The following is a 25853-nucleotide window of genomic DNA, read 5'->3' on the forward strand; positions in this document are numbered from 1 at the left end:
CTGCCCGGGCGTGTTTGGCTGCGGCCTGGCAAGTCGAGGCTGGGCGTGCCCGGGCGCTCTGGGCGAGCCCTGGAAAGGCGATAGCGGGCATGCCCGGACGCTCTGGGCGAGCCCTGGAAAGGCGATAGCGGGCATGCCCGGACGCTCTGGGCGAGCCCTGAAAAGGCGATAGCGGGCATGCCCGGACACTCTGGGCGAGCCCTGGAAAGGCGAGAGCGGGCATGCCCGGGAAAGACGAGACCGGGCGTGCCCGGGAGGTTCGGGCGTGCCCGGGAACAGTGAGTCCGGGCATGCCCGGGAGAGGCGCGTCTGGCCGTGTTCTGGCCGGGAGGCGATTGTGTGCATCCAGCGGTAACCGCTACACACGCCCCTCCAGAATCGACCTGCACCGGCAGGGTCAATTTAAGGGGGGTCCGGATGACCCGGCCGAAGCGACCCCTGGAGGGTCGTGGGGAGGGGTCCGATGTGGTGGTGGGTGGTCGAGCGGGGGGAACTGTGGACGGGGGGCGGCCTCGCCGCAGAGGAAGGGCCAACCGTGGTGGTCGGTCGACGTCCATGTGCGCCGGTTTGAGGTGGTCCACAGAAATCCGGTCCGGCCGGCCGCCGAAGTCGACGATGAAAGACTTGTCGCCCCGTCGAAGGACCCGGAAGGGCCCGTCGTACGGCGGCCGGAGTGGCCCCCGGTGCGCGTCATGACGCACAAAGACGTACTCCGCTGTGCGAAGCGCCGGGGGGACGTAGGACTGGGGGCCACCGTGGCGGGACGTCGGCACGGGGGCAAATCGTCGGGCGGCCTCCTGGAGGTCCGAGCGCTGGCGAGCGGCGGACCAGGGACTGGTAGCGTCGGGCACGAATTCGCCCGGGACGCGGAGCGGCTGGCCGTAGACGAGCTCGACGGCGGACGCCTGGAGGTCTTCCTTGGGGGCCGTGCGAAGGCCCAAAAGGACCCACGGCAGCCGGTCGGCCCAACCGTCGTCCTGAAGGCCGGCCATGAGTGCGGCCTTCATGGAGCGGTGAAACCGCTCGCACAACCTGTTGGCTTGGGGGTGGTAGGCCGTGGTGTGGTGCAGCGTGACCCCCAACGAACGGGCGACCGCGCCCCAAAGCTCAGACGTGAACTGTGGGCCGCGGTCGGACGAGATGTCCGCTGGTGCGCCGAAGCGCGCGACCCAGGTGGCGATGAATGCCTGCGCCACGTCGGCGGTGGTGGTGGAGGCGAGGGGCACAGCCTCCGGCCACCTGGTGGTCCTGTCCACCATGGTGAGCAGGTGGGTGAACCCCCGCGAGGGGGGCAGGGGACCCACCAGGTCCACGTGGACGTGGTCGAAACGCCGTTCAGGCACGGCGAAAGGTGCCAGCGGGGCCTGGGTGTGGCGGTGGACCTTGACCCGCTGGCAGACCGTGCAGGCGTTGGCCCAGTCGCGGATGTTTCGTCGAAGGCCGTGCCAGACGAAACGCGCCGACACCAGCTTCTGAGAAGCTTTCCGGCCGGGTGAGAAAGGCCGTGGATGGAGGCGAAGATGCGGCGCTGCTAGGAAATGGGCACGATGGGGCGAGGCTGGCCCTGGGAGACGTCGCAGAGCAGGACGGTGCCCGCGAAGGGAATGTCGGCCAGGCAGAGGCCCGTGTCCGCCGCACGGAGTGCCTGCACCGAGGCGTCGGTGGTCTGGTCGCCGCCATGAGCGCGAAGTCCACGCCGAGGTGGACCGCGTTCGCGCTGGCCCGAGAAAGACAGTCGGCCATGGCGTTGTCTTTGCCGGAGACGTGCCGGATGTCCGTGGTGAACTCCGACACGGCGGAGAGGTGGCGCTGCTGGCGGGCCGACCACGGCTCCGTGACCTTAGCCATTGCGTAGACCAACGGCTTGTGGTCGACGAAAGCCGTGAACGGGCGGCCCTCCAGGAGGTGTCGGAAATGGCGAACGGCCAGGAATAGCCCGAGCAGCTCGCGGTCGAACGTGCTGTAGTTTAACTCGTTCTGCCGGAGTTGCCGGCTGAAAAAAGCGAGTGGCTGCCAAACCCCGTCCACCCATTGCTCATGGACGGCGCCCACCGCGTAGTTGGAGGCGTCCGTAGTGAGGGCGATGGGCGCGTTGAGCACCGGGTGAGCCAGCACCGTTGCGTCGGCGAGGGCCAGTTTGGCGCTGGCGAAGGCCGCGTCCATGGCCGCGGACCAGACAATGTCATGCTTGGCCGGCTTGCCCTGGAGGGCCTCGTAAAGGGGCCGCATGAGCTGAGCAGCACGGGGCACGAATCGGTGATAAAAATTCACCATGCCGAGGAACTCTTGGAGGGCCTTGATGGAACAGGGACGCGGGAACGTGGTGATGGCCTCGACCTTGGTCGGCAGTGGCACGGCCCCGGTCTTGGTGATGCGGTGGCCCAAAAAGTCAACGGTCGTCGCGCCGAAGTGGCATTTGACCGGGTTGACAATTAAGCCGTGCTCGCTGAGGCGACCGAACAGTGTTCGGAGGTGGAGGAGGTGCTCGGCACGGGACGTGCTGGCGACGAGGATATCGTCCAGAGAGACGAAAAGAAACGGCAGGTCGCACAGCACGCCGTCCATCAAGCGCTGGAACGCCTGGGCCGCGTTCTTGAGGCCAAACGGCATCCGCAAAAATTCGAACAGGCCGAACGGCATGATGACGGCCGTCTTCGGGACGTCTGCCGCCCGGACAGGTACCTGGTGGTAGCCCCGTATCAGGTCAATTTTCAAAAAGATGACCCGTCCCGCCAAATGGGCGGAAAAGTCCTGAAGATGCGGGATCGGGTACCTGTCGGGGGTGGTAGCGTTGTTGAGACGGCGGTAGTCACCACACGGGCGCCATCCACCCCCCGGCTTTGGCACGATGTGCAGTGGCGAGGCCCACGCGCTATCGGAGCGCCGCACGATGCCGAGGTGCTCCAATGCGTCGAACTCGGCCTTCGCCACGGCGAGCTTGGCTGGGTCGAGGCGGCGTGCCCTGGCGTAGACCGGCGGGCCCGTAGTGGGTATGTGGTGCTCGATCCCGTGCCGCACTGCGACGGCCGAAAACGTCGGCCGCGTGAGGGCCGGGAATTCCGCAAGCAGGCGAGCGAACTCGTTCGCTGCCGGGAGGGCGCACGCCAGTTCGGTCGGCGTGGAGCTGCTCATCGTGCATGCCAGGGAGCTGAAGGTCTCGGCATTGACAAGGCGACGACGTTTGACGTCGACCAGCAGCCCGTGCGCGCAGAGGAAGTCGGCGCCCAGCAAAGCCATGGGGACGCAGGTGGTCACAAAAGTCCATTGAAAACGCTGGCTGCCGAAGCAGAGGGTGACGACGCGTGGGCCGAAAGTGCGTATGGCCGAGCCAGTAGCAGCGACCAAAGAGGGGCTGCAAACGGCGTCCCGCCTGTCCTGCTCGGAGGCGGGTATGACGCTCAGTTGGGCGCCGGTGTCACACAGGAAACGCCGCCCAGATGCTTTGTCCCGAATAAACAGCAAGTTGCCCGAGTGGCCGGCGCTCATGGCTGGGAATGAACGCCGGCCCGGCCGTTTCCCGACCTGCCGAAAGTGCACTGGGGCCAGCACGTCCGAGCCTTGTGTCCGAACCTGGCGTGGTAATAACACCACGCCCGGTCAGGTGGAGGCCCCGGCCGTCGTGTCGGAAGCGGGCGGTGCGGCGTGGCGGCCGCCAGTTGCACCGGCAGTTCGGCCTCCAACCGCGCAGGGCGCTCGGGCGTCGTGGGCGTCGCCTCGGACGGCGGCGGGCTCCAGGTAACCGCGCCGATGTGCTGGCCCGCCGAGGAGATCTTATCGGCTTCCCTGGCGAGGGCGCGGGAATCCGTGATCAACGTGCCAGCCAGGGTGAGGCGTACCGGGTGAGGCAGCTGGCGAAGGAACAGCTCGCGGAACAGAAAATCCGGAGAGTGCTCACCGAGCAACGAGAGCATATAGTCCATGCGCTCTGACGGGCGCGTGTCGCCGAGCTCGGGCAGAGCGAGCAGGCGCCGTGCGCGTGCTGCCGGTGAGAGGGCAAAAGCGTCGAGGAGGAGTGTCTTCAGCGCGTCGTATTTGTCAGCAACCGGCGGGTGCTCGAGGAGGCTCAAGGCGCGGGCCGCGGTGGCGGAACCGAGCGCCGCCACAACATGGTGGAAGCGGGTGTCGTCCGCGGTGATGCCTCGCAGGGCAAACTGAGAGTCCGCCTGAGCAAACCAAACAGCCACGTGAGCCTCCCAGAAGGTAGGCCGTTTAAGCGTCACTGCCGTATCCATGTCGGTAGGTCACCAATGAAGGAACTGCGCTCCAACGCGAGTCGAAAGAATTGACGCGACCAAAGACGGAATTCGTCCAAGTTGCTTTATATTATTGAAACAAAACAGCTCAGGTATTCTGACAAGCCCGTTTATCCGGCAGCAATATATATACACATTTATGTCGGGAAGTTTGCCCGGCAAAAGCTATACCGGGCATGCCCGGGTGTCAAGGGCGAGCCTTGGAAAGGCGAGTCTGGACCTGCCCGGGCGTGTTTGGCTGTGGCCTGGCAAGTCGAGGCTGGGCGTGCCCGGGCGCTCTGGGCGAGCCCTGGAAAGGCGATAGCGGGCATGCCCGGACGCTCTGGGCGAGCCCTGAAAAGGCGATAGCGGGCATGCCCGGACGCTCTAGGCGAGCCCTGGAAAGGCGAGAGCGGGCGTGCCCGGGAGGTTCGGGCGTGCCCGGGAACAGTGAGTCCGGGCATGCCCGGGAGAGGCGCGTCTGGCCGTGTTCTGGCCGGTGCAAGGCGATTGTGTGCATCCAGCGGTAACCGCTACAGTATATTCAAATCAAATGGTTGGTTCAAATCTTTCACCTGATGATCAAGGGGACAATGGATGTTTGAGAAATTGATCCACCGACGTGGAATTTTCTTTAAAAACAATTAAATCATCATGTTGGGTTTTTTTCATGAGATCATCATCACATTGTCCGAAGCAAAACGTGGAAGCATTGATTTTTACCTCCATGGGGATGGCTCTCGAAGAAAGAAGCTTCAGAGTCATTTGGTTCAAGTCGATCCAGGTGGACAGCAATGTCATGCTCGCTTTTCACTTCCACTTTCACAAATGAATCCACCTTTTTTGGTGGAGGTAATAACCGATGAAAACTAATATTAGATTTCTAGATTCATGCAATTTAATGACGAGTCATTTATCCACATTAGTATCAAACCAAAAAGCATATCCAAATTTCCCAACTCATTTGGCTGAAGCAAGCACAGTTGAGCTCTTCTCACGCGAAAGGGTGTTTACCCGTATGACGATGTGGACAACCTTGGCGGGTTTGAGGAAGCACAACTCCCTTCAAAAGAAAGCTACGATGCACTGAATAAAACTCATATTAGTGATGAACACTATCGACATGCACAATATCTGGATAAATTGGGGGTATTTGGGGTTTTAAACGGTGTTGAGGGTGTCTGGGGTCTTTGAGGGTCTTAATGGTGTTGTGGGTCTTTGGGTTCTTCACGATATTAAGGGTCTAATCTCCCAAGCATGTTAAAAGCATGTGAGGAGGCTATTAGTAGTCTTTGAGGGTATTTAAAGGCTGAGGTTGTGGATGAAAATACCCTTGGAACAATCGCCGGGTTGGACTGGGTCTGTGTGCCAAATTTGATGGTTGTCGGCCCGACGGCCTTTCAAAAAATGCAAACAGACAGACAGACGTCTGATGAATTTTATTTATTCGACGAGTGGGGCTTCATTGGACTATTTGAGTACCAGCTTGCTGGGATGAATGATCCCGGTGTGTACCCCGATTTATAATAGGTACACCGTATCCCTGCGCATCGTAAGAGGCGACCAAGGGTTGGCGTCAGGAAGGGCATCCGGCCATAAAAACATTGCCTCAAACAGGGAACCATGATTGTCATCGGGCCCGCAAGGCTAACCCCCGCTCTAGCGGGGAAAATGGCCTTAAAACGATCATTCATTCATTCAGTCAGACTTGTGGGGCACTCGTGGGAAACCCAGGGCAGAGGCGTGGATGACATTTGGACATTTTCAGTTGGATGCTGCACAAAGAGTTTCACAAAATGGGTAAAAACCTCACTCTCCTCTCCCCCCTCAATACTCTCTACCCCTCACTCCTCTCTACCCCTCACTCCAATCCCACCCTTACTCCTCTCCACCCCTCACTCCTTTCCATCCCTCTCTCATCTCCTTTCCCCACTCCTCACTCCTCTCCCTCCTCACTCTTCTCAACCCCTCACTCCTTTCCACACCTCACTCCTTTCCACACCTCACTCCTTTCCACCCCTCACTCCTTTCCACTCCTCACTCCTTTCCACCCCTCACTCCTTTCCACCCCTCACTCCTTTCCACCCCTCACTCCTTTCCACCCCTCACTCCTTTCCATCCCTCACTCCTTTCCACACCTCACTCCTTTCCACCCCTCACTCCTTTCCACCCCTCACTCCTTTCCACCCCTCACTCCTTTCCACCCCCACTCCTTTCCACCCCCCACTCCTTTCCACCCCCCACTCCTTTCCACCCCCCACTCCTTTCCACCCCCCACTCCTTTCCACCCCCCACTCCTTTCCACCCCCCACTCCTTTCCACCCCCCACTCCTTTCCACCCCCCACTCCTTTCCACCCCCCACTCCTTTCCACCCCCCACTCCTTTCCACCCCTCACTCCTTTCCACCCCCCACTCCTTTCCACCCCCCACTCCTTTCCACCCCCCACTCCTTTCCACCCCCCACTCCTTTCCACCCCCCACTCCTTTCCACCCCCCACTCCTTTCCACCCCCCACTCCTTTCCACCCCCCCACTCCTTTCCACCCCCCACTCCTTTCCACCCCCCCACTCCTTTCCACCCCCCACTCCTTTCCACCCCCCACTCCTTTCCACCCTCCACTCCTTTCCACCCCCCACTCCTTTCCACCCCTCACTCCTTTCCACCCCTCACTCCTTTCCACCCCTCACTCCTTTCCACCCCTCACTCCTTTCCACCCCTCACTCCTTTCCACCCCTCACTCCTTTCCACCCCTCACTCCTTTCCACCCTCCACTCCTTTCCACCCTCCACTCCTTTCCACCCCCCACTCCTTTCCACCCCTCACTCCTTTCCACCCCTCACTCCTTTCCACCCCTCACTCCTTTCCACCCCTCACTCCTTTCCACCCCTCACTCCTTTCCACCCCTCACTCCTTTCCATCCCTCTCTCGTCTCCTTTTCCCACTCCTCACTCCTCTCGTTCCCCTCTCACCCCTCTCCACACTTCACTCCTCTCCTCCCTGTTACCATTTCCCCCCCCCTTCCCTCCCCTCCCTTCCACCTTCCTCTTCCTTTTCTCCCCTTCCCTCACCCCACCCTTCTCCTCCCATCCCCACCCCTCTTCCCCCCTTCCTCTGTCCCTCCCCTCCCCCTACCCTCCACTTCCCCTCCCACTCCCATCCCTGTCCCCCTCCCACCCTCTCCCCCTCCCCCTTCTGCTTTCCCTCCCCTTCCCCTCACCCTACCCTCCCCTCCTCCCTCTCCTCTCCCTGCCTCTTCCCCTTCCTCTCCCTCCCCATTCCCCTCCTTCTCCACTCACTTACCCACTTCCCTCCCCCTCCCTTCCACCTTCCTCTTCCTTTTCTCCCCTTCCCCTCACCCCACCCTTCGCCTCCCATCCCCGTCCCTCTCCCCCCTTCCGCTGTGCCTCCCCTCCCCCCTTCCCCTCACCCTACCCTCCACTTCCCCTCCCACTCCCATCCCTGTCCCTCTCCCCCTCCCCCTTCTGCTTTCCCTCCCCTTCCCCTTCCCCTCACCCTACCCTCCCCTTCCCCTACTGTTCCCCTCCCCATACCACACCCTCCTCATCCCCCCTCCCCTCCTTCCTCCCTCCCCTCCCCTCTCTTAATACTCACCTCACGAAGCGACTCTGCGTTACCTAGCAATGCCAGGTACTTTTGCTGGCCTTTAAATACAGGTGACGCAGTACTACTTGCCAGTGTGATGAACTTGAACTAAATGCCCATGGACATGTTCCAGAGGAATGTTGCAGTGCCAATCCGATTTTCTTTAAATTGGATCCTTTATTTATTACCTGAAAGTTAGTGATGCGGCGAAACTGTCTACATATCAACATATCTGTGGCATGGATTACATCTGAGCACAAATGCTCCTTCAAACACATCCCCTGTGCTTGTGTGTAAGGTGAACAGGCTGAACAGGTCCATATTATATTTGAATATCTAAACTTTTGATATGGTTAAATCAACATTTACGTTAACATGTAATACAATTGCAGTATTGTTTTAAGAACCCACGTAAAACAGAAAATAAAGGGAGCGGGAGACAATATGGGGAGAGAGAGGGAAGTACACAAGCACAACAACAGTGGAGAACAAGGACATCGGGAGGTCTGTGGAAGGGAGAGCGCTTGAGGGGAGGAGGGGTACACAGTATCTATCTATAATTCCAGTAATCTCTGTGTGTTTGTTTGTACGTTTGTTTGTCTGTGACCGCTGTTTCTCGACAACCACGGGTCCGATATACTTTAAACTTGCCAGGTATATTACTGGGGACCCGAGGATGTGCCTTTTCAAGGTTTCATATTAATCGGACAATTACTTACCGAGCTATGTCCAAAAAACGATTCAACCAATCAGAGAGCAGCAAGCTATCGCGTGTGCCGAACGTGGCGGACACACTCTGCCTCGGATGGCACATTTGAGAGCGTATTCATTTATTTCACGTTTGCAAACTATGTTGGCGCTATGTTGGCGTTAAACTATGTTTTAAAACTAATAAAAACCCCGGGGGGATTGTCACTGTACTCGCAAGCCGTTCGCCGTTCGCTTTGGCGTTGCGAATGGACCAAAACATTTCATGCACCAAACCATTTCATGTAAAGCGTTCGCCGTTCGCTTTGGCGTTGCGAATGGACCAAAACATTTCATGAACCAAACCATTTCATGTAAATAGAGGGGGGGATATAATTTTAGATATAGATATAGTACGGGCATGCCCTAGTAAAACAAATTGACACTACGAGGAATTTCAAAACAAAAGGTTTTCAGAACAAAAATTTTAGAAAAATTCAGAACAAAAGATCAAGGTTTTGGATGGGGGAAGATAAGAGATGGTGGTGAACAGCTGTTTTGAAGACCTGGAGGGAGGAGAGGGATTGAGGAGTGTGTGGGAGTTTGTTCCAGAGGTATAAAAAAAGAGGAATGAAAGTTCTTTTCGAAGACCTGTTAGAAATTGTTCGGAATAATTAGATTCCAAGTAGGTGATTCTCCTTTACTTTGGAATTAAACTCACATATAGTCAGTTGCATGTGCAATATAAACATCTATCTATAATTCCAGTAATCTCTGTGTGTTTGTTTGTACGTTTGTTTGTCTGTGACCGCTGTTTCTCGACAACCACGGGTCCGATATACTTTAAACTTGCCAGGTATATTGCTGGGGACCCGAGGATGTGCCTTTTCAAGGTTTTAAATTAATCGCAGAAGTAGTTACCGAGCTATGTCCAAAAAACGATTCAACCAATCAGAGAGCAGCGAGCTATCACGTGTGCCGAACGTGGCGGACACACTCTGCCTCGGATGGCACATTTGAGAGCGTATTCATTTATTTCACGTTTGCAAACTATGTTGGCGCTATGTTGGCGTTAAACTATGTTTTAAAACTAATAAAAACCATTTCATGTAAATAGAGGGGGGGGGGATTGTCACTGTACTCGCACGAGCAGATGGCGGAAGTGCCTGACCGCCAAGTGAAGTCCGAGCAACCCGCGGTCGAAAGTACTGTAACGGCGTTCGGGCGGGCGAAGCTGCCGGCTTAAGAACGCCAGCGGTTGCCAAGCTCCGTTTTAAAACTAATTAAAACCCCGGGGGGATTGTCACTGTACTCGCAAGCCGTTCGCCGTTCGCTTTGGCGTTGCGAATGGACCAAAACATTTCATGGACCAAACCATTTCATGTAAAGCGTTCGCCGTTCGCTTTGGCGTTGCGAATGGACCAAAACATTTCATGGACCAAACCATTTCATGTAAATAGAGGGGGGGATATAATTTTAGATATAGATATAGTACGGGCATGCCCTAGTATGGGCAATACACCCAGCACACACCTGGTGGAATAAACAGTATACTGCACTGACTAAAGGTATTTTAAACCAATTTCAATGGTTGCTAGAAGACAGGGCAGCATGTAGAATCATACTAACATAATCATAAGACTTTAAACAAACAAACAAAAAATACCTATTTTGGGGGGCAACACTTTGGTACATCATGGATGATGAAGGTTATGGTTTGGTTTCATCAGAATTGCGTGTGTAGTTTCTGAGAAGAAAGCAAATTCCTATTTTGGAGGGTCAAACCTGGACCCACTTTGACGCCCGGTAAGCCCCCTTAGACCCAGATTTTGTTAATGCAGTGAACAAACTTTAGTCACAACATAACAAATATCATTTGTACTAAGTTTGGTCGCAATCCCGTCAGCGGTTTCGGCGAAGAAGTTTCAAGTGTTTGGGACAATGTGCACCCAAACACACTTCAAAAAATATCCAGGAATGGTTCAAGACAAATCGCTGGATGGTTCTGAAGTGGCCAGCAATGAGTCCAGATCAAAACCCCATTGAACACCTGTGGGGAGAACTGAAAACAGCATTTGGGAGAGGCACCCTTCAAATATGGGAGAACTGGAGCAGTTTGCACAAGAAGAGTGGGCCAAACTGCCAGTGGAGAGGTGTAGGAAGCTCATTCATGGCTATAGGAAGTGCTTAACTGGAGATTTGACCTATTTTTAAATTTGCCCAATACATAACGTCATAAAGGATACCGAAGATTTGACCTATTTTTAAAATGCCTGCTATATGAGGGATCCCGAAGATTTCACCTATTTTTAAATTGCCCGTGACATATCACAAAGGATCCCAAAGATTTGACCTATTTTTTTAATTGCCTGCTATATGAGGGATCCGGAATATTTGACCTATTTCAGAATTGCCTGCCAGGTGAGGGATCCCGAAGATTTGACCTATTTTTGAAATGCCTGCTACATGAGGGATCCCAAAGATTTGACCGATTTTTAGAATGTCTGCGATATGAGGGATCCCGAAGATTTGACCTATTTTTAAAATGCCTGCTATATGACAGATCCCGAAGCTTTGACCTTTTAAAAAAAATGCCTGCTGTATGAGTGATCCTGAAGATTTGACCTTTTAAAAATTGCCCACTACATAACATCATAAGGGATCCCGAAGATGTGACCTATTTTTAAAATGCCTGCTATATTTCTCCCTTGCTCCTCAAAGCTCGAGACTCTCCCTCGCTCCTCCCCTCCGAGACTCCCCTCTCACCCCTCCTCAAAGCATACTCCCCGCCTCTTCCCCCTTCCAACTTTCACCTTCATCTCCCCCAACCTTGTGCCTCGCTCTTCCCCCTCCTCAAAAAACACCTCACTGTGCCTCACCCGTCACCCAATCACCATCAAACCTTTTGTCCGCCCCATTCTTCCCTTTCTCCAAGCTATTCTGAAACTTCTGACACACCTTCAACAGCTCTCCCTACCACTTCCTCCACTTCCACATCTTACCCTACCCCCCTCTTCCACATCTTACCCTACCCCCCCCCCCCCCCCCGTTCTGTATCCGATGCTCCCCCTTCTTCTTCATTAACGGTATGGACCTCAAACATCCGGGGCCTTCGCTCAAACTTGACTAATCTCTCCATACAGGTTGCTTCTGACAAACCAGACGTGATCTGCTCAACAGAAACTTTCATCCTTCATGATGTCTCTGATTCCTTGGTATCTCTCCCAGGTTACTCCCTCCTCCGGTATGATTTACCTGAGCCTCGTCCTGGAGGTGGGGTTGCTATCTTTATAAAAAAAAAACTCTCTTCCTCACTCGCCCTGCACTGCCCTCTCTCCACCTCACCCCCAGGAATACCTTTGGCTACGGCTTCCCCTTCGCTCCCACCTTTTGTTCATATGTGTGTTGTACCGTCCACCAAACAGTGATGACTCCATCTACATCTCGCTGTCTGATAATATGGACCAACTTCTATCTACCCATCTGATAGGGATATTTTCCTACATTAGTATGTAATAGATGAACTAAAAATTCAATGTCTACAAACTTGTCAGAAGAGAATCACAAATTTTAATTCCCGAGGAGGACAACACTTTCTGTCTACAAGGAAATACACAGCAAGAAACAATAACCTTTATCAAACCATAGAAGAGCATATTACAATTCACAAATTACATTGCAAGATTCACAGAAGGTCCCAAGTGAAATCCTGGTACAGTAGAGATGTACATCAAAGGAAACGTCATAGAGATACAGTAGCATGCACAGTATACAATCAACATACAGTGTAACCATACAGAATTGACCAGGCAAGTGAAGTATCCTAAGTACAACATTACAGCACTAGCGGGGTCACCCATGGGAATCCCACGGGCATGGATGTGTGTGACATTTCGACATATTGAGTTAGATGCTGCACCTGCACATTCAGTTATATAAAATGGTTACTGGCAATTGATCACATCCACAAATGATGTAATCCACACAATTTATGTACTTTACATAACGTTAATAGGAATACATGCCCGTGTCGATGGGAAATACAGTTTGTTTGAAATAAATCACAAATATCAGAAGAAAGTTTTTAAAATTTAGAACTATTCTCACTGAGAGTTAAACATCACCGTAATATTATGCGGTTGCTTCAACGTTTTCGGTGAATTATATGTCATTCCCATCGACACGGGCATGTATTCCTATTAACGTTATGTAAAGTACATAAATTGTGTGGATTACATCATTTGTGGATGTGATCAATTGCCAGTAACCATTTTATATTACTGAATGTGCAGGTGCAGCATCTAACTCAATATGTCGAAATGTCACACACATCCATGCCCGTGGGATTTCCACCCGTGGAATCCCACGGGCATGGATGTGTGTGACGAATTTTAAATATATGTCGACTGTTATTTTAGGCGGTGTATTTTCGTTTATCATCATGGCGCGATTTTAAAATATATATCTCTGCATTTTCCTCTCCAATACCTCCTCACACTTTACACACACACCGGCCCATGTTTACATACACACACACACACACACACACACACACACACACACACACACACACACACACACACCCACACACATATACACATACACACACACACACACGTACATCGACACATGCGCACACACACACACACACACACACACACACACACACACACACACACACACACACACGTACAGACACATATACACATATGCAAATATGTATACACATATGTATCCACATATACACATTATACACACTAGGGCATGCCCGTACTATATATACGTATATCTAAAATTATATCCCCCCCCTCTATTTACATGAAATGGTTTGGTACAAAGCGAACGGCTTGCGAGTACGGTGACAATCCCCCCCCTCTATTTACATGAAATGGTTTGGTCCAAAGCGAACGGCTTGCGAGTACGGTGACAATCCCCCCCCCCCCCCCTCTATTTACATGAAATGGTTTGGTCCAAAGCGAACGGCTTGCGGAGTTTGGTAAAGAAATCGCCATCGCGTGCACAAACGCGCAGGAAAGCGAATGAATCGCAAATTAGTTTTAATTAGTTTTAAAACATAGTTTAACGGCAACATAGTTTTCCAACGTGAAATAAATGAATACGCTCTCAAATGTGCCGTCCGAGGCAGAGTCTGTTCGCCACGTTCGGCACACGTGATAGCTCGCTGCTCTCTGATTGGTTGAATCGTTTTTTGGACATAGCTCGGTAACTACTTCTCCGATTAATATGAAACCTTGAAAAGGCACATCCTCGGGTCCCCAGCAATATACCTGGCAAGTTTAAAGTATATCGGACCCGTGGTTGTCGAGAAACAGCGGTCACAGACAAACATACAAACATACAAACATACACACAGAGATTACTGGAATTATAGATAGATATATACATCACACACACACACACACACACACACACACACACACACACACACACACACACACACACGTACAGACACATATACACACACATATATATATATACATACACACACACACAGACATATATATACACATACAACAACAACATGCATTTTAAGGCCATTTTCCCTGCGAGAGCGGGGGTTAGCCTACATACACATACACACACATATATACACACACACACATACACACACACACACACACACACACACACATATATGTGTCGAGATCGAAGACCTCAAGGGAAGGAAGAAGAAGAAGAATCAGAGGAAGAAGAGCAACAATGTTTAATAAAATCGATTATATACACACGTGTGGAGCGAGGCTCAAGAATGCACCGCCTAACACGCAGCGGGCAATTCCTCAAGACACTCGCTGAAAAATAAGTGGAAAGGCATTTCATTTATAGCAAAATATTAGACAAGAATCTGCGCTAAAAACATAGCAATACAAGGCCATAAGGACAACATCTCCCATTGTCCCGTCCTACAGAAGGTCAAATTTAGACAACAAGATGTAAGCATAATGATAGGCTACGCTTTTTTTGGCTATCTATCTAAACATATCAGACCCGAGCGCAGGCCGAAGTAAATATTCTTATACACTAGGCTAAATGGTAGATGAATGATTGGATACACATGCCGAATACCATTACAATCAAGTATATGTAATGTCTATATTTCTTCCGAGGTGTTAGGTTACGTCCTTGCTTTAGGAGACATACTGAAACTACAAAGATATATAATTAATTATTCCCTTCGTGAAGGAGGCGTTTGGATGACATCTTTTTTCCTGTACGTGGGTCGAGAGCATTTTATCTACTGTTTGGCACATTCATTCAAGGACTAATTTACTAGGCTAAGGATCCACCCTGCACGTTGAGCCTCGAAACCACATTTTGTCCACTCACCTCTGCCTGCAGTTGAGTTCAAATCAGTTTTTAGAAGCACGATATATAATTTCAGATGTTATGATCAATTGAGTCATGGGGCTAAAACCCTAATGGCTGACAGTTCCTTCCTTTGTCTTTACAAGACAACTCCTTGGAAAGACACCAAATTCATCAATTAGTTACATGCCAGGCACGACATAGCGTCACGTATGCTCAAAGAGAGATACCGGCCCTAACTGGCCGTCTAACATTCAACGTATGAATTGTTAGCCATAATTCGCGACGACGGCGCCTGGTTTTAAGAGATTGCTGCCGCCCGCCAGATTCCGAATCCACCCTCGCTGCAGCGTAAGTGCGACCCGGTTGCCAGCCTGATTAAGGGGCCCTCTTTATGCAAGTGAGGTCCTCGCGAATCAGGGCAAACAATTGACGTTAAATGCCATCAAGCCCTGTACATGTGATTTGCTGGGTGGTGTAAATAATTTTTTTTAAAAAGAACGTACACTTTCTAAATCACAGATATAATCATCCCAACTAAAATCATAATCATTATCAGAATCCCAAGCATCAAATAGGTTCATCGATCACCCCATATACTCCTTCCTTTTCTGCCAACAACATATCCAAAACCACTTGATTCTGCATCACCATCGTTTGCATATGCATTAATTCGTTTTCCAATTGTAGTTCTGCGATTCAGGTTTCGTTTCCAATTCGTTCCATTACTAATGCGAGACTATCTATTTGCCAATCATTCATAATACATAAGAGGCGTTAGCCAGTACACGCAATGGGTTTTCCACACAAGTATCACAATCATCACAAACATCGATGCAGGCATTAGCCAGTAGCCCGTTCCCACATGGGATTTTCACAGTCATCACAAAAATCAATACAAAATTCTGAAGCGCCGGTCACATCTGCCTTGTTGAAGGACCCATTCAGATCGACGGCCTCTGTGGTCAAGATCATGGTTTTCCAACGGCGATTTCTTCATCGTCCATCCTGAAAAATACTTTCTTACACACACCATGATCAATTCCTAGCCCCCCGTCCCACTAATTGGCATTTAGTTACCTTATCTCTCAGATGGTTGGCTTATTCATAGCCGCATTTCCTGTGTCGTGTCTGGAAATTCAAATGCCATATTTACTTTCACCAATTTCCGAAAATTCCTTCCTTTTAATCATCTTCCCTACATTTAATAATACATGATTTACCAAATTTACCTTGGGAAAAATGAATCCCAGATAACAAGTCCCTCCCCACTGTTCGGGTAGGTATGGATATGCTTTATTTCCGCAAATAAACATTACTCCATGGGGTGGGATAAGGGCCGAGGCCATGCATTTACTGATCTCAACGCGGGTGGCGCTTGGTGTTCCCCAAGATATGGTTAGCTTGGTTACGTTATGCTGGGCTTGGTCATCTATGGTTATTACAAGGGGGCCTTCCTTTTCTCTCCATCTGGTGTCGGATGGCAGGGTATGGGTACATTCCGAGGTTCCCATCTGAACGTGTCCCTTTCCTATAAGACACACCCGTCCCTTTTGCTCTGTCACCCAGACTGGATCAGGTGGTTTGTCTAACAAAGCCTGCTTAATGGGTGGGGTATATCGAAACTCCCGGGAACACACTGCCGGGTAGATTTGGGCCTATCAGTTCCAAGGTTGTGGTCAGACATGGGGTACGCTAGGGTCCTGAGCACATATCTCGTAGGGACAGGGGTAGCACTACCATTTCTATCCCTGTCGTACTGGTGTGAGGAAAATGCATACACATCCAACAACGTGATCGGTTCTGTACCTTCGCCATTGCACGGGTCACTGTCCAATACGTATTTTCCTTTGGCTTTTTCTTGCTTTCGATCCGTGGGTGCGGAATTAATATGTGTGAAATGCATGGTGGCCTATAATCGTAGGGGGAGCTCTGTGACGTCATGAATTCACATTGTAGTAAGTAATCGCTTGCTTCAAACGACTGAGGGCAGCAAAACCTGTCTAAACCTACTGCCATTTAACGACGCTTCCCAGATGACGGCTCCCATACACCATTCTGGCACAAAATTGTTGCATCCCACAGATGCCACGATTATTTGAACAAACTCATTTTCCTAATCCACCCTTTCAATTTTCATTTCAATTTAAAGTCAATCCAATGTCCTCTAATCCCTCTCTCATGTCCCCAGTGCTGGCAAAGCTGTAAATTAAACTAAATGTGATTGCCACCCCTAACAGGCGGTGGTGCAGCATCCTCGATCTGTGGTGGTGCGTTTGAGGTGTCTGTGTTTGTGGGTATGGCCAACTTACAATGTGTGGCATGTACTCAGGACGACTTGCCCTCACAAAACACCGCTGTTGGTGTGATCAGAAGAACTTGGTGGCCCCGTCCATCTTGGTTCGAGCGCAGTCTTACGGGTGAAAACATGTCATCTATGCAAAACTTTAAAAAAACATGTCATCCATGATAAGTAATTCAAGTGCTGCCATATCCGTTGTTGGCTGATGCCGTTGACATATAGCGCACGAGCGACAGACCATGGTAACCACAGTCGAAAGGCCTGGTGCTGCCCAGGTGGAAGTGACCTGCCTCATCACCCCCCTATGGCACACATGGCCATTTGGATGCGCCATGCGTGCCAACCATGGCAATAAAGCTCGCGGTGCCACGGGTTTGTCATTAATCGTCCACATTTGTCCTTCTGCGGGGCGTTGAGCTCCCAATTTAATCCAATTTTTGCTGTTCTACGTTTGAGGCCGCGGCTTGTAATTGTATTACATCGAACTCTGTAGGTGCGGATGTCGGAACGTCTGTCTTGAGGTGCCAAATTAATTATGAACCCTTCATTGTTGTCCAACACATGGACCGTTCGGTATTCAACATTGTATCGACGCCTTACTGGCGTTTTCCGCAGTCGGTCCATCATCCATGTACGACAGTACCCTGCCATTCCCAAAAATCGCAACGAACACACTAACTCTTCACTGTTATCCTTCACTTCATTTCAAAATTTCACTGTTATCCTATCAATACCTGGACAATTTTTTCCTTTCCTTCCTAGATACGCGAATTTCACATCAGTATAAACCCACTGGAAAAATTATCTGAAAAATAACTAGCCTCCCAAAAGCATTTCCCTGCAAGAGCGGGGTTAGCCTTGCGGTCCACATGACAATCTTTTTTAATTGGTGTGATTCCCATATACCCACTCCTGGTGGAGTTCTGTTCACCTGGTCTGCAGAGCCGTGATCCAATCTTCACCAGCCCCCAATCACCTTCTTATCACAAAACAACAGTCCATAACTAACCACTTTTCTTTATTTCCCGTCTTTTCCATCAACTTTTATAATCTTTTCCCCTCCCTTTCTTAGCAAACCTTGCAAAGTCACTTGTCATTGACAAATGATCCATTTAATTTGACTTTCCATTTATCATCTTCGCACTTTCCACGACATTCTTCTCACTTACTTTAAACCTTTTCTTCAGACACAACCCACATGAGTTATGAATACAATTTCCCCTTCCAGGCACGTGTCTAGTCACTCACAAAGTGTCCATAAGACAACGTCATCATATTCCACAGAACTCCACCACTCTATTAAATCCTAAGCATACCCAATGGGCAATCCACGAAAAAATCAAAGCATTTTCAGTCCCCTTTTTCCCATAAACTAGTCAATGTAAGTCAGCCAAACATAAACAAAGAGGTTCCAGCGAGTTGTGACCTCCATAACTCTAAACAACTCCGCTGGCACCTTTTAAAACAAACTTTCCCAGTCACTTACTAAAATAAAGTGCAGCTCTTGTCCGTAGATATACGTTAACCAAGGTTACATGAGACTTGACAACAATAGAATTTGGCTACCTACAGAAAAAGTACCTGCACAACACATTTACAAACCAATTCGTCCCCTCGTATTAGGGAACGTCACAAATGTTCCACCACAATTTACAGCAGGTGACCACCCACCTGCCTTCTGTCGAAGTCCAGTTCAATTTCCATTCACAGACAGACAGACAGACGAACCCCCAACGTACTAACAGGATGGTCTCACAGAGGCCATTCCATTCAAATCTGTAGGCTGCCACGATTCTTCCCGCCAGGACACACTATCATAGTCCCCATAGTCACACGACACGTCAGCAGACACAGTGAATGACATTCAACATCATAACAAACGCCGCAGAAACTGCTCCTCCTTGATCCATATCTGCAGACGCAGTCAGACACACCCAGTTGGACAGACAGACTGGCTTCACATTACAACTGCAAACATCCGAAATGACAACAGCTAACACCAAATATTTATTGTCCCCCTTTCAGGGAAGTCAAATCAACCACCATTAAAGCACAAAACCGAAAACGACCATATACTCAGAGTATATACCATATACTCAGAGTGAGACCAGAAAATCAAGCAGACAGACCGACAATCGAACCTGTCTTTCAACACTGCCGAACGACAAGTCTGCAGACACTGAGGGAGTGACATTCGACCCCCAGTAGATACCGCGAACACCGCTGTTGGTCCGCACCTGCAACTCCATCACGCCTGCAACTCCCTCAAAATCAGTGTTCAGAGACATGACTCCATAGACAGCCAGAAAGCCAGACAAATACGGACACACACACACAGAGATTAATATATTTTTACAGATTAATATACAGAGATTAATAGATTAATATGAACAATTAATATATTGTCCACATTCATCTTGGTCACCCCAACCCCTTCTGGCTCTCCCCAAGAGCTCTGTGTCCGGACAGACAGACAGATAAACGGACCGGGTGAAACCATAACCATCCATCCTTCCGATTGGACTCACGTCCGCATCACATGTCATTCTTGCCTTCATTCAACGCATTCTGTCATCCCACGTCGGCCAAATACAAGCCCCGGCCATGCCGTTGAATAAACACCCTGTCGGTTGACAGCCTATTATTTTGACTTTCACTCCCATTCTCCCTTGCCACATCTGGAGAGCCGTTAATGTGGGGATGTAATTGAACACTTGTTTTAAAGCCCTGTCTACACATGCTCTCCATAATATTCTCATTATTCCCTGTCAATTTTACTCATCCGGATTGCCCAACGCCCGCAGGCAATTTGGGGAATCCCTTGTCAGTCAATGACACACATCAATGACACACACATAATAAACACAAATACACGCTGCAATGACAGGTCATTCATTCCCTTATACACAAATACCATGTGACTGACCTTTCATTCTCCATACAATACAGTATAAATTCATGCACACTCATGCACACTTCAATCCTACTTACCTGTGAACTCTAACACATCCAGTGCGTAGCTTAACTTAAAATACTCATTATTCTACCTTTCTTGGGCTAGTCCCTCCTGGTAGTCCTAAGATCGGGTCGCCCCCCGATTCCTAACCTTAAACGCAGTTCTCACGCCGGAGTAACTTAATACCTATTATCTATCACCCACATATGGGTCTACCTGCTTCCCGAACAGGAAGCTTACTTGAGGGATACCCCTCCTTATCCCGGGCGCCCTGTATAATCGATTCATTACCCACTGCTGCTCTGATTTATACTAAATTTGGTTCGGAATGCAAGCCAGGTGGTACAGCCGACAGAGGTCCACACGTGTCCAAAGTAAGGCGGGAGGCTTCAATTTCGAGGTGCAAAAATGCGTACCCACCAAATTAGATGCCGGCAGGCCTCCCTCCCGACCTGGAACGTGAGGATCCACCTCGTCTGCACACTTGGATGTATCCCACTTCTGACACCAAAATTGTCGAGATCGAAGACCTCAAGGGAAGGAAGAAGAAGAAGAATCAGAGGAAGAAGAGCAACAATGTTTAATAAAATCGATTATATACACACGTGTGGAGCGAGGCTCAAGAATGCACCGCCTAACACGCAGCGGGCAATTCCTCAAGACACTCGCTGAAAAATAAGTGGAAAGGCATTTCATTTATAGCAAAATATTAGACAAGAATCTGCGCTAAAAACATAGCAATACAAGGCCATAAGGACAACATCTCCCATTGTCCCGTCCTACAGAAGGTCAAATTTAGACAACAAGATGTAAGCATAATGATAGGCTACGCTTTTTTTGGCTATCTATCTAAACATATCAGACCCGAGCGCAGGCCGAAGTAAATATTCTTATACACTAGGCTAAATGGTAGATGAATGATTGGATACACATGCCGAATACCATTACAATCAAGTATATGTAATGTCTATATTTCTTCCGAGGTGTTAGGTTACGTCCTTGCTTTAGGAGACATACTGAAACTACAAAGATATATAATTAATTATTCCCTTCGTGAAGGAGGCGTTTGGATGACATCTTTTTTCCTGTACGTGGGTCGAGAGCATTTTATCTACTGTTTGGCACATTCATTCAAGGACTAATTTACTAGGCTAAGGATCCACCCTGCACGTTGAGCCTCGAAACCACATTTTGTCCACTCACCTCTGCCTGCAGTTGAGTTCAAATCAGTTTTTAGAAGCACGATATATAATTTCAGATGTTATGATCAATTGAGTCATGGGGCTAAAACCCTAATGGCTGACATATGCACGCGTGCGCACGCACACACACACACACACACGTACACACACACACACACACATGTACACACACACACGTACACATGTCCCACATGTATATATCCCACATCCCACATGTATATACATGTTTAAAGTGTACGTGCCCTTCCCCCCTCCCCCGCCCGGCAATGCTGGGTACTTCTGCTGGTAACTAATAAAATAAAAACGAAGAAATATCTCTCGGTAATTTCATGAAACTTGGTGGAATTGGATGAAATTCGCTCGGTGAATTCACTCGGTTTATTCGGTTCGGTTCGGCTCGGTTCACTCGGTTTAAAGAAAAAGCGATAATGTCGACATGTTGCCGTCTGTGTCATGTTGGACGGTGTATGATACTTGTTGGCGGTGTTGGGCGGTGATATGGTGTATTTTAAAAAATATATCTCTGCGTTTTCCCGCGTTGCTGACACCGAGTCTAAAACCATCAATAAAAATGAAATCAGATGGTGAGTTAGATTGGAGATAAAGGCGTGAGAGAGACTCAAGATCCGAAGGATCGGATCGCATTTTCTTCCCGTTTTTTTTCAACCGAGTCTAAAACTATGTTGGCGACTGCGAAAAATGAAATGATATATCGAATTAGAATTGAAATAAATCTGTGTGAGAGAGAAAGACAGCACGGGCCTAACTAAACAGGCCTCAAAGCTATTCGAGAAGGAGGAGTGGGTGGAGCTACTCTGCAAACCGAGTAAGCCACACCCCCGGACAGACGTCCAACAGAATCATCTTCGCCTACTATAATATAGATTACAAACCTAGTGAAAATCCTAAAGTACAACACACCAACATCTTACCAATCCAGTGATAATCCTACTATTTGGAAATCAGCCCTGATTTTTATACAATTTGAAGTGGGAGGAGCAGGTGGAGGGGGGAGGAGCGAAGAGAGGGGAGGAGAGCAGTTGGATTGGTTGGGAAAAGTTTGGGTGGGAGGGAGCAAGGATCGGGGGATACAATGTGATTGGTCGAGTGAAATATTGAGATGAGAATACTCCCCGCTGAGAGCAGGTCTGCATTTTCAAATTCTTTAATGCGGTTTTCTGTTTTCCCATCGTCTCCTGCCAGACATTTCGGAGCCAGCTTCCCTCTAATCCTGTATGAAGACTTCAAGAACATTTGAAGGTCATTCTCAGCGGTGGATATATATTTTACTCATTTTCGACATGACAAGAACAAAGACCACTTACTTTATTTCAAAGCACGTCTTTAACAATATTATCCTGAGTCATAATTAAATAATTACAGTGCCTTTATTATTAAAACTATACCAAATGATTTACCATTCTGTGGTTTTATCTGTAATTCATTTATTGTTTGATGCAAGGGTTATCACACAATATTGCAAATTAACACACTCGTAGCATGAGTTTTAAGAAGTCATGTTAAAACTTCAAAACAGGCATGCAATTAAAAAGTCTTTATTTAATCGATAGGTCACTCAGTAGCTATGACAACCACATCCTTTTTCAATCTGCAAACTCATCTTTTCCCTCACTAGGGCATGCCCGTACTATATCTATATCTAAAATTATATCCCCCCCCTCTATTTACATGAAATGGTTTGGTTCATGAAATGTTTTGGTCCATTCGCAACGCCAAAGCGAACGGCGAACGCTTTACATGAAATGGTTTGGTGCATGAAATGTTTTGGTCCATTCGCAACGCCAAAGCGAACGGCGAACGGCTTGCGAGTACAGTGACAACCCCCCCGGGGTTTTTATTAGTTTTAAAACATAGTTTAACGCCAACATAGCGCCAACATAGTTTGCAAACGTGAAATAAATGAATACGCTCTCAAATGTGCCATCCGAGGCAGAGTGTGTCCGCCACGTTCGGCACACGCGATAGCTTGCTGCTCTCTGATTGGTTGAATCGTTTTTTGGACATAGCTCGGTAAGTAATTGTCCGATTAATATGAAACCTTGAAAAGGCACATCCTCGGGTCCCCAGTAATATACCTGGCAAGTTTAAAGTATATCGGACCCGTGGTTGTCGAGAAACAGCGGTCACAGACAAACAAACGTACAAACAAACACACAGAGATTACTGGAATTATAGATAGATAAGTAAGAGGTATGAACCAATATATTGGATCAGAGAGCCAGAGAGAGCGAGCCTCCATGAATTTTTATAGGATTTTATACTTTAGACTAACCTTTATCAAACACTAATAAGCTATTTGATTCAGTGTTTAATTATCGTTCTTTTGAAAGATTTTACTGAGAACGCTGACAATTTCATAAAACAATTTGTTCGATAATAGAAAGACAGTGCAGTGGGCCCATCCCCCATCGGCCAGTGCAAAGCAAATCATCCACCTTCCATTGTCCAACGGGAACTCTTTTTGTCCAACTCTGCAAAATAATTACCAAGTATTTGCATTCACTTATCAATACAATGTTTAGCTTAGAACTTTGTACTGTGTCGATTATTCACTAGTTTTATAAACACAAAGGGATTTGTAAAGCAATTCAGTGGATGCTAATTACTCCAGGCAGCTGGTCAGACATGGTGTTATCAGCTACTAGTTTGTATTATTTAATTATTTAAGAAGAAGACAATATCTTTTTTCTTCAATTTGCTAATACAACTCAATAGGACATACTCGATCTAACATTACATTATTTCCAAAAACCCTATTTGTAATCATATTACCCTCAGTCATGAAATGATTTTGCCATGACAATATGTGATCTGCCATTGCCTCGACGAAGAATTTTACTTTTCTCGAGCAAACGAACTTGGTCAGAGTGTCGTAGATAATTCGCCGACTGTAGGAAATCCCAAATTCTGCATGGAAACCACAAAAAACTTGCACACTAGGAGAGCAGGTTTGTAGCTCATAGAAATTACTTGATTTGATAAATTGTACACTTCCACACATCCCAACTCTCTCTTGCTCATATGTGGTGATTTCAATTGTCACCATGACAGTTGGCTGGGTGTGGGTACCTCTCTCACCAGCCATGGCTCCTCAGCAAAGGACTTCTGTGACTCACTGGGACTGACACAATCTGTCAATTTCCCGACCCGGATCTCAGTCAACAGAGCATCTTCTCTTCTGGACTTGGTTATGACTAACTTCCCTGAAAATGTCTGCTGCTCTTCTTCTGCTCCAATCGGTCATCTGATCATGTGCTTGTTAAAGTGGACATCTCTCTGACCATTCTCAGAGAGCCTCCTCAGCGTCGACGAGTCTGGCATTTCACTCAGGCCAACTGGCACGGTCTTCAAGCAGCCAAGCAGGTCTCCCATCTCTACCACCTCTGACATCAACTCATCCTGGGAATTCTTCCAAAGTAAATTGCTCTCTCTCATGCACAGATTTATGCCATCTCGTCTTCAGTTGTCATACCCTTCCTCCCATCCATGGTACACGGATTCTTGTGGTGAGGCTGTTGCCCAGAAACAACTTGCCTTCGTCTCCTGGAAAGCAAATCCAATGGAAGGAAATCTCATTTCTTTTCACAAAGCCCGAAACAAGTGTGTGTCCACCCTCAGGAGAGCCAGGAAACAATATCTCTCCATTCTCAAGACCGAACTCTCTTATCTGTCTCCCTCTTCGAAATCCTGGTGCCGTCAGGTCAAATGTGTTTCTGGTGTTTGTTCCCCCTCCATCCCCTCCTCCCCCACCTCAAATGGCTACACGGCTGACTCCGCACGTGAAAAAGCTGAATACCTCAGCTCTGTGTTTGCCTCTAAATCTTGTGTCCCAAACCCATCCCTCTCTGTACCCACCATACCCAGCTGCTCCTGGACTCTGTGTCCATTCCTCCTGACAAGGTGGAAACGTTTCTGTCAACCCTCGACTCTGATTCTGCAACTGGACCTGACGGCATCAGCCCATGGGTCCTAAAATCCTGTTCTTCCACTCTTTCACTCCCTCTCTCTGTTCTCTTCACCCTCTCTTTTGCTCAAGGTCATCTGCCATCTGCTTGGAAATCAGCCAACATCACCGCTTTGCACAAAAAATGTGCAAAAACAGATCCTAGAAACTACAGACAAATCAACCTTCTCCCAATTATCAGCAAAGTCATGGAATCCATCATTGCTTCGGATATGAAATCTTTCCTCTTCTCCAATGGCTTGATCTCTGATCATCAATTTGGTTTCAGGTCAATCTACTCTGGACATGCTGCTTCTGCTTTCTCAACCATGGATGGAGGTCCTCAATGCCAAACAGGAAATTAGAGATGTCTCCCTTGACATATCATATGCCTTCGATACGGTCTGGCACCCCGCTCTGCTCACCAAATTCTCCTCCTTTGGTATCCATGGAAATATCCACGCATGGCTGGTGGACTTCCTCTCTAGTCGTAGTCAACGTGTGGCCCTGAATGGGTTTCTCTCATCTCCTCTTCCTGTTCAGGCTGGAGTTCCCCAAGGCAGTGTTCTGGGCCCTGTG

The 25853-nt window shown here is 48.9% G+C and overlaps 1 long non-coding RNA gene across 1 annotated transcript in view; it reads right to left on the reverse strand.

The window, feature by feature from the left end:
* The window catches only part of LOC144891992 (uncharacterized), a 707648-nt gene extending 686242 nt beyond the window's left edge, over nt 1-21406 (reverse strand). Inside the window, exon 1 of the long non-coding RNA XR_013623313.1 lies at nt 20529-21406. This is a non-coding gene — a long non-coding RNA (uncharacterized LOC144891992). The remainder of the gene's footprint in view (nt 1-20528) is intronic.
* Nucleotides 21407-25853: the final 4447 nt, after the last annotated feature.

Source organism: Myxine glutinosa, chromosome 5, assembly GCF_964187855.1.
Source record: "Myxine glutinosa chromosome 5, kmMyxGlut1.1, whole genome shotgun sequence".
Taxonomy (NCBI): domain Eukaryota; kingdom Metazoa; phylum Chordata; class Myxini; order Myxiniformes; family Myxinidae; genus Myxine; species Myxine glutinosa.